The 8,987-nt window shown below is 42.1% G+C and overlaps 1 protein-coding gene across 3 annotated transcripts in view; it reads left to right on the top strand.

The window, feature by feature from the left end:
* Positions 1-228: 228 nt before the first annotated feature.
* LOC126278137 (uncharacterized) overlaps positions 229-8,987 on the top strand; it is a 500,725-nt gene continuing 491,966 nt past the window's right edge. Inside the window, exon 1 of one of the 3 annotated variants that reach the window (XM_049978028.1) lies at positions 229-442. The gene's annotated coding sequence lies outside the window, so the exon portion shown is untranslated. Of the gene's footprint in view, positions 455-8,987 lie in introns of all 3 variants that reach the window. The other 2 variants (XM_049978029.1, XM_049978027.1) reach the window with 2 other exon arrangements.

Raw genomic sequence — 8,987 nt, 5'->3', positions numbered from 1 at the left:
ATTTATACTGATAACTAAATTGATGGATTCCACCTACGTCGTTATTTAACTGTAACCCCGTCGGAATATTCGGTATTCCGTACTGAAAAACAACTCGAGAGTTATTTATAATCGTTATTAGTAACGGTTATAAATAAACAGCTGGAACCGTGATAGCGGTTACTCCAGACTAACCGTCCGGCCTATCTGTATGAAGTAGGCAGAGGTCGCGAGCTGCGAGGCGGCAGCAGTTATCGCGTGTCGTCGGCGCCTCTGGTGTGGAGCTGTGGGAACTCGGGTCCAGTGTGCAGATAGCATTCACAGAGTAGTTAGGGGTGGATGGGGGGGGGGGGGGGAGGGGGCGGGGAGGCTGCGGTGAGCCGGGACACGCGACCGCGCGGGCACTGCACCGGCGGCGGCGGCGGCGGCGGCGGCGCCGAGCGGAACCCACCGAACGTCTTCCGTGAGTCTCCTAGTTAGTATTCATTTCGTCACTTTCTTTGTTTTTCAACCATATTCCACAACCCGTAGCGCAAAAACATTTTCGGTGCATTCCTGAACCGGTTCTCGTCAGTTGTGAATTTTAGCAGACTGCTGCTCGTTACAGCTAAACAGTGGTGCTAATAACAGTGCTTCTTATTGTCACATGTTGCAAATTCTCGAAGCAGGTTCCTGAACGAGTCTTGCTTTTGATAAAAGCGTGTCGGATCCGAACGACAATAGAGACAGTAGACTCTCGCTGTAAAGTCTCTGTAGAGTGGCAATGTATGTCAGCCGCGTTTGCCAAGCGGCATAACTGAACAGGAATGTGGAAGAGTGTTAGATGTTGAATGTAGTTAGGTACGGAGGCTGATTCACGTGTTACGATGCAAGTCAAAAACTACTGGAATGAGAGTGTGAAAAGCATTAAAAAGTAAAAAAAAAGTTACACGTTTCACAGAACAATAAAACAAATCGTATTTCACCTGCTATAAGACTCTACGGACTATAAGACGGACCTTAATCTTCAAACAATTTTTTTTAAATTAACCTTTTTATTATTATATTGCAAAGCCATAGTAAAAAAATTCGTAACTTTTAAAAGCGAGCTGACGTTTTAAATCCTTGATAATCGTCATCTGAATCTTTAATTTCTTCTCCTTCGTCCTGTTCGCTGTCATCGCTGACTTCTTCATATACAACGTGGTCTCCACTGCCATCGAGAGCGTTACGTATGCCGCACTTCTTGAAAGACTGAACGATAATATCTCACTCTACACCACTACTATTTTATCCACTCACACAATCGTTTGATTATAGGTCGCTTTAAAGCTCCCTACGTCGTGAATTCGTGCTGGGTTTCATCCATCCCTCCTCGCCGAATAACAGCAAGCTATTAATTTCCCTTTTCTCTTTCACTGAATTTTTCAAATGGCTACTGGACCGATCTAGCGCAAGAAGAGAACTTTCCTTCAATAAAGCATCCTTTCTTCTCTTCCATATTCCATTAATCCATAATTTCCTACCCGACCCGTCCATCCAGTCCTTGTCATATGCGTGAAGAACAACAGCTGGCGTTATTCCAGAAGGTTTCGGTATTTTTTTGTGTTTGAAAATGATCATTGTGTGAAGTTCAGTACCGCAAGCACAACGTGAGAGGACAACAGTGAAGTGCATTTCTTCCTTTTACAACTTGTTTTTATAGTTACAGTTTTAACACTTTTCATACCAACAATTCTGTCACACGGCCCATCAAATGTCAGAGAAGTTTCGTCCATATTAGCTACGTGGCTCTGTTCCACACTAGCCGTCTTTCGATGTCAAACAATAAAGCGATCGAAAGATGATATTCCTTGCACCGTGCACATCTAATGAATGAAATTTCCGAGCAGCTACAACGGTTCTTGCCAAGATTCGGCGGAAAACAGACTTCGTTCACATTTAAAAATATTTCTTTACCGGAACATCGCCAGAAAAAACAGTGCTGAACCTTATCATGAACAGTGCTGTAGATTGTAACTGAAATTCCACGATTGTGTAATTCCCCGTTGGCTTCGAGTAGCGTTCGGAAATTTTGAGACCTTACAGTAAAGATTTTATTTTGACGACAAAAAGGAACATCACACGGCTGGGACGTAAGTGTATAGTCTGGCAGTATTACTTCAACTATGCATCTCGGTTGGCACTCGTCGTCTGTAGACGTGGTGTCACACATAACAGTACCAGGAATCTAATGTGAGACAAACCCTGTTATCAGCAACGTACAGTTTCTAAGCCATTCACAAGATATGTTCCGTAAATCGAACTTGTTACTTACTCGATTTGGAGCACGTAACGTAAGCATTTTGTAACGAATCGGCTAAACGACTGAATTCTTGAATAACTGGCAAAGCAAGTTTGTCACTAGTTTCTCCTGTGAAAACACTAAAACTTCAGGCAAAATTTTGCCAGTCGGGATAATGGTGTAGTGCAACGTGTACGAATGCGTGGTTTCATGTATAGTTCCGACTGCGACAAGTGTACTTTTTTCTCCCTTACTCGCCAACACGCGTCGATACTCGCACCCTATGCGGTCGCTGTTGATCACGCAGTCGCGATTGAGACTGGTAATTAGTGACTTAGGGTGTGTCTGAAAAGTGCTGCAAGGTTCTCTGCACCTCCGATATTCACTACCTCCGTGTTCGAGACGTATTTCGTGATTTGCCTTTGACTAATTTTATAATCTGATTTCAAATTCTTTGCCCGAGACAAAGATGCAGCAAACGCGAAATCTTTGTTAGTCGTAATCCGAAGCGCTGCACTCGCAGCCCACGGCTGGTGTATTCTCCTCGTCGCACGCTTGCAACGCCGACCATATTCGACAGGTCGATCGAATGTCCATTTGTTCAAAGATTGCTGCTGGTAGTATCTTGTCCCTCCTTGCGTAACCCACAGTGCCAAATGCTGCTTCCTTTTCAGGGGCGTTATCGCTACTTTCTTTCGCTAAATTTGCAGATTTCAATCTGTATGTTCCTTGGCCAATGTTACCTCTTTTACTTTCTACATCTACATATACATTGATACTCTGCAAATGACATTTAAGTGCCTGGCAGAGGGTTCGTCGAACCATCCCCACAATTCTCTATTATTCCAATCTCGTATAGCGCGCGGAAAGAATGAACACCCATATCTCCCCGTACGAGCTCTTATTTCCCTTATTTTATCGTGGTGATCGTTCCTCCCTATGTAGGTCGGTGTCAAAAAAGTATTTTCGCATTCGGAGGAGAAAGTTGTTGTTTTTGTTGTGGTCTTCAGTCCTGAGACTGGTTTGATGCAGCTCTCAATGCTACTCTATCCTGTGCAAGCTTCTTCATCTCCCAGTACCTACTGCAGCCTACATCCTTCTAAATCTGATTAGTGTATTCATCTCTTGGTCTCCCTCTACGATATTTACCCACCACTCTGCCCTCCAATACTAAACTGGTGATCCCTTGATGCCTCAGAACATGTCCTACCAACCAACCCCTTCTTCTAATCAAGTTATGCCACAAACTCCTCCTCTCCCCAATTCTATTCAATGCCTCCTCATTAGTTATGTGATCTACCTATCTAATCTTCAGCATTCTTCTGTAGCACCACATTTCGAAAGCTTCTATTCTCTTCTTGTCCAAACTATTTATCGTCCATGTTTCACTTCCGTACGTGGCTACACTCAATACAAATACTTTCAGAATTACAATGTCATCGTCGAACCGCAAAGTTTTTATTTCATCTCCATGGATTTTAATACCTACTCCAAACTTTTCTTTTGTTTCTTTTACTGCTTGCTCAATATCCAGATTGAACAACATCGGGGAGAGGCTACAACCCTGTCTCACTCCCGTCCCAACGACTGCTTCCCTTTCATGTCCCTCGACTCTTATAAATGCTATCTGGTTTCTGTACAAATTGTAAATAGCATTTAGCTCCCTGTATTTTACACCTGCCACCTTCAGAATTTGAAAGAGAGTATTCCAGTCAACATTGTCAAGATCTTTCTCCAAGTCTACAAATGCTAGAAACTTGGGTTTGCGTCTTCTTAATCTAGCTTCTAAAATAAGTCGTAGGGTCAGTATTGCCTCACGTGTTCCAACAATTCTACGGAATCCAAACTGATCTTCAACGAGGTCGGCTTCTACCAGATTTTCCATTCTGTGAAGAATTCGCTTTAGTATTTTGCAGCCGTGACTTATTAAACTGATAGTTCGATAAGTTTCACATCCGTCAGCGCCTGATTTCTTTGGAATTGGAATTATTATATTCTTCTTGAAGTCTGAGGGTATTTCGCCTGTCTTATACATCTTGCTCACCAGATGGTAGAGTTTTGTCAGGACTGGATCTCCTAAGGCTATAAGTAGTTCTAATGGAATGTTGTCTACTCCTGGGGCCTTGTTTCGACTTAGGTCTTTCAGTGCTCTATCAGACTCTTCACGCACTATGATATCTCCCATTTCATCTTCATCTACATCCTCTTCCATTTCTATAACATTGCCCTCTAGTACACCGCCCTTGTATAGACCCTCTATATACTCCTTCCACCTTTCTGCTTTCCCTTCTTTACTTAGAACTGGGTTTCCATCTGAGCTCTTAATATTCATAGAAGTGGTTCTCTTATCTCCAAAGGTCTCTCTAATTTTCCTGTAGGTAGTATCTATCTTACCCCTAGTGAGGTAAGCCACTACATCCTTACATTTGTCCTCTAGCCATCCCTGCTTAGCCATTTTGCACTTCCTGTCGATCTCATTTTTGAAACGTTTGTATTCCTTTTTGCCTGCTTCATTTACTGCATTTTTATATTTTCTCCTTTCGTCAATTAAATTCAATATTTCTTCTGTCACCCAAGGATTTCTACTAGCCCTCGTCTTTTTACCTACTTGATCCTCTGCTGCCTTCACTACTTCATCCCTCAAAGCTACCCATTCTTCTTTTACTGTATTTCTTTCCCCCGTTCTTGTCAATTGTTCCCTAATGCTCTCCCTGAAACTTTGTACAACCTCTTGTTCTTTCAGTTTATCCAGGTCCCATCTCCTTAAATTCCCACCTATTTGCAGTGTCTTCAGTTTTAATCTGCAGTTCATAACCAATAGATTGTGGTCAGAGTCCACATCTGCCTCTGGAAATGTCTTACAATTTAAAACCTGGTTCCTAAATCTCTGTCTTGCCATTATATAATCTATCTGAAACCTTTTAGTATCTCCAGGGTTCTTCCATGTATACAACCTTCTTTCATGATTCTTGAACCAGGTGTTAGCTATGATTAAGTTATGCTCTGTGCAAAATTCTGTCAGGCGGTTTCCTCTTTCATATCTTAGCCCCAATCCATATTCACCTACTATGTTTCCTTCCCTTCCTTTTCCTATTGTCGAATTCCAGTCACCCATGCCTATTAAATTTTCGTCTCCCTTCACTATCTGAATAATTTCTTTTATGTCATCATACATTTCTTCAGTTTCTTCGTCATCTGCAGAGCTAGTAGGCATATAGACTTGTACTACTGTCGTAGGAGTGGGCTTCGTGTCTATCTTGGCCACAACAATGCGTTCACTGTGCTGTTTGTAGTATCTTACCCGCATTCCTATTGCTTTATTCATTATTAAACCTACTCCTGCATTACCCCTATTTGATTTTGTATTTATAACCCTGTATTCACCTGACCAAAAGTCTTGTTCGTCCTGCCACCGAACTTCACTAATTACCACTATATCCAACTTTAACCTAGCCATTTCCCTTTTTAAATTTCCTAACCTACCTGCCCGATTAAGGGATCTGACATTCCACGCTCCGATCCGTAGAACGCCAGTTTTCTTTCTCCTGATAACGACATCCTCTTGAGTAGTCCCCGCCCGGAGATCCGAATGGGGGACTATTTTACCTCCGTAATATTTTACCCAAGAGGACGCCATCATCATTTATCCATACAGTAAAGCTAAATGGCCTCCGGAAAAATTACGGCCGTAGTTTCCCCTTGCTTTCAGCCGTTCGCAGTACCAGCACACCAGCACAGCAAGGTCGTTTTGCTTAGTGTTACAAGACCAGATCAGTCGATCATCCAGACTGTTGCCCCTGCAACTATTGAAACGGCTGCTGCCCCTCTTCAGGAACCATACGTTTGTGGAGAAAGTGGGTGATTGGAATTTCGTGAGAAGATTCCGTCGCAACGAAAAACACCTTTCTTTTAACGATTTCCAGCCCAAATCCTGTATCATTTCTGTGACACTCACTCCCATATTTCGAGATAATACAAAACTAGGTGCCTTTCTTTGAACGTTTTCGATATACTCCGTCAGTCCTATCTGGTAAGGATCCCACACCGCGCAGCAGCATTCTAAAAGAGGACAGACAAGTGTAGTGTATAGTGTCTCCTTTGTAGGTCTGTTACATTTTGTAAGTTCCTGCCCATAAAACGCAGTCTTTGGATAGCCTTCCCGACAACATTTTCTGTGTGTTCCTTCCAATATAAGTTGTTCGTAATTGTAATACCTAGGTATTTAGTTGAATTTACTGGTTTTAGATTTGAGTGATTTACCGTGTAACGAAGTTTAATGAGTTCCTTTTACCACTCATGTCGATGACCTCACACTTTTCGTTATTCAGGGTCAACTGATACTTTTCGCACCAGTCAGATATTTTTTCTAAATCGTTTTGCAGTTTGTTTTGGTCTTCTGATGACTTTATTAGTCGATAAAGGACAGCGTCATCTGCAAACAACCGAAGACGGCTGCTCAGACTGTCTCCCAAATCGTTTATATAGATAAGGAACAGCAAAGGGCCTATAACACCACCTTGGGGAACGCCAGAAATCACTTCTGTTTTACACGATGCCTTTTCGTCAATTACAATGAACTGTAACTACTACGAACTGTAACCTCCCTGACAGGAAACCACAAATCCAGTCACATAACTCAGACGACATTCCATAAGTACGCAATTTCAATACGAGCAGCTTGTGTGGTACAGTGTCAAAAGCCTTCGGGAAATCCAGAAACAGGGAATGGATCTGAAATCCCTTGTGAGTAGCACTCAAAACTTCATGTGAATAAAGAGCTAGTTGTGTTTCACAGGAACGATATTTTCCAGATCCTTGTTGACTATATGTCAATAGACAGTTTTCTTCTAGGTAATTCATAATGTTCGAACACAATATATGTTCCAAAATCCTGTTACATATCGACGTTAACGATATGGGCCTATAATTTAGTGGATTACTCATACTACCTTTCTTGAATATTGGTGTGACCTGTGCAACTTTCCAGTCTTTGGGTACGGATCTTCCGTCGAGCGAACGGTTGTGTATGATTGCTTAGTATGCAGCTAATGCATCAGCATACTCCGAATAAAACATAATTGGTATACAGTCTGAACCAGAAGACTTGCTTTTATTAAGTGATTTAAGTAGCTTCACTACTCCGAGGATATTTACATCTACGTTACTCATGCCGGCAGTTGTTCTTGATTCGAATTCTGGAATATTTACTTCGTCTTCTTTTGTGAAGGCATTTCGGAAGACTATGTTCAGTAACTCTACTTTGGCAGCACTGTCTTCGATAGTACCTCTTGCCGCTAACATACTTCACATACGACCAGAATCTCTTTGGATTTTCAGCCAGGTTTCGAGACAACGTTTCATTGTGGAAACTTATAGGCATCTCGCATTGAAGTCCGCGCTAAATTTCGAGCATCTGTAAAAGCTCGCCAATCTTGAGGATTTTGCGTCTGTTTAAATTTGGTATGTTTATTTCGTTGTTTATGCAACAGTGTTCTAATCCATTTTGTGTACCAAGGAGGATCAGCTCCGTCGTTTAATTTATTTGGTATAAATCTCTTAATTACTGCCGATACTGTGTCTTTTAATTCAAGCCACTTCTGGTCTACACTTATATTATTAATTTGGATTGAGTTGAGATTGTCTATCAGGAAAGCGTCAAGTGAATCTTTATCTGTTTTTTTTTTTTGAATAGGTATATTTTTCGCTTATTTTTTGAGGATTTGGGGATTACAATGCACAGTCTCGCTACGACAACTCTGTGTTCACTGATCCCTGTATCGGTTTTGATGCTCGTTATTGACTCAGGATTATTTGTTGCTAAGAGATCATGCTTGTTTTCACAAACGTTTACTATTCTCGTGCGCTCATGAACTAAATACTCGAAATAATTTTCAGAGAATGCGTTTAGCACAATTTGGGTTGATATTTTATGCGTAGCTACGGAATTAAACGTGTATTTCCGCCAACACATCGAGAGTAAATTAAAGTCACCACCAACTATTATTGTATGAGTCGGGTACGTGTTTGAAATCAAACTCAACTTTTCTTTGAACCTTTCAGCAACTGTATCATCTGAATTGGGAAGTCGGTAAAAGGATCCGATTATTATTTTATTCCGGTTGCCAACAATGATCTCTGGCAATACTAACTCACAGGAAGTATCTACTTCAATTTCGGGACAAGTTAAACTACTTCTGACAGCAACAGACACGCCACCGCCAACCGTGTTTAACCTGTCTTTTCGGAACACCGTTAGGTCTTTCGCAAAAATTTCGACTGAGCTTGTGTCCGGCTTTAGCCAGCTTTCAGTACTTATAACGATTTGAGTATCAGTGCTTTCTATTAGTGCTTGGAGCTCTGGTACTTTTCCAACACAGCTACGCCAGTTTACAACTGTTATACCAATGGTTCCATTATCTACGTTCTTCCTGTGTTCAGCCTGCTCCCTTTGTCACTGAAGCCCTTGTTGTATTTTCCCGAGACCCTCTAACCTACAAGCCGGCCTAAGTGGCCGTGCGGTTCTAGGCGCTACAGTCTGGAGCCGAGCGACCGCTAGGGTCGCAGGTTCGAATCCTGCCTCGGGCGTGGATGTGTGTGATGTCCTTAGGTTAGTTGGGTTTACTTAGCTCTAAGTCCTAGGCGACTGATGACCTCAGAAGTTAAGTCGCACAGTGCTCAGAGCCATTCTAACCTAAAAAAAAACGCCCAGTCCACGCCACACAGCCCCTGCTACACGTGTAGCCGC

This window comes from Schistocerca gregaria, chromosome 6 (assembly GCF_023897955.1).
Source record: "Schistocerca gregaria isolate iqSchGreg1 chromosome 6, iqSchGreg1.2, whole genome shotgun sequence".
Lineage (NCBI taxonomy): Eukaryota > Metazoa > Arthropoda > Insecta > Orthoptera > Acrididae > Schistocerca > Schistocerca gregaria.
Note: the sequence above shows the minus strand (reverse complement) of the source record. Positions and strands in the feature narration are given on the sequence as shown.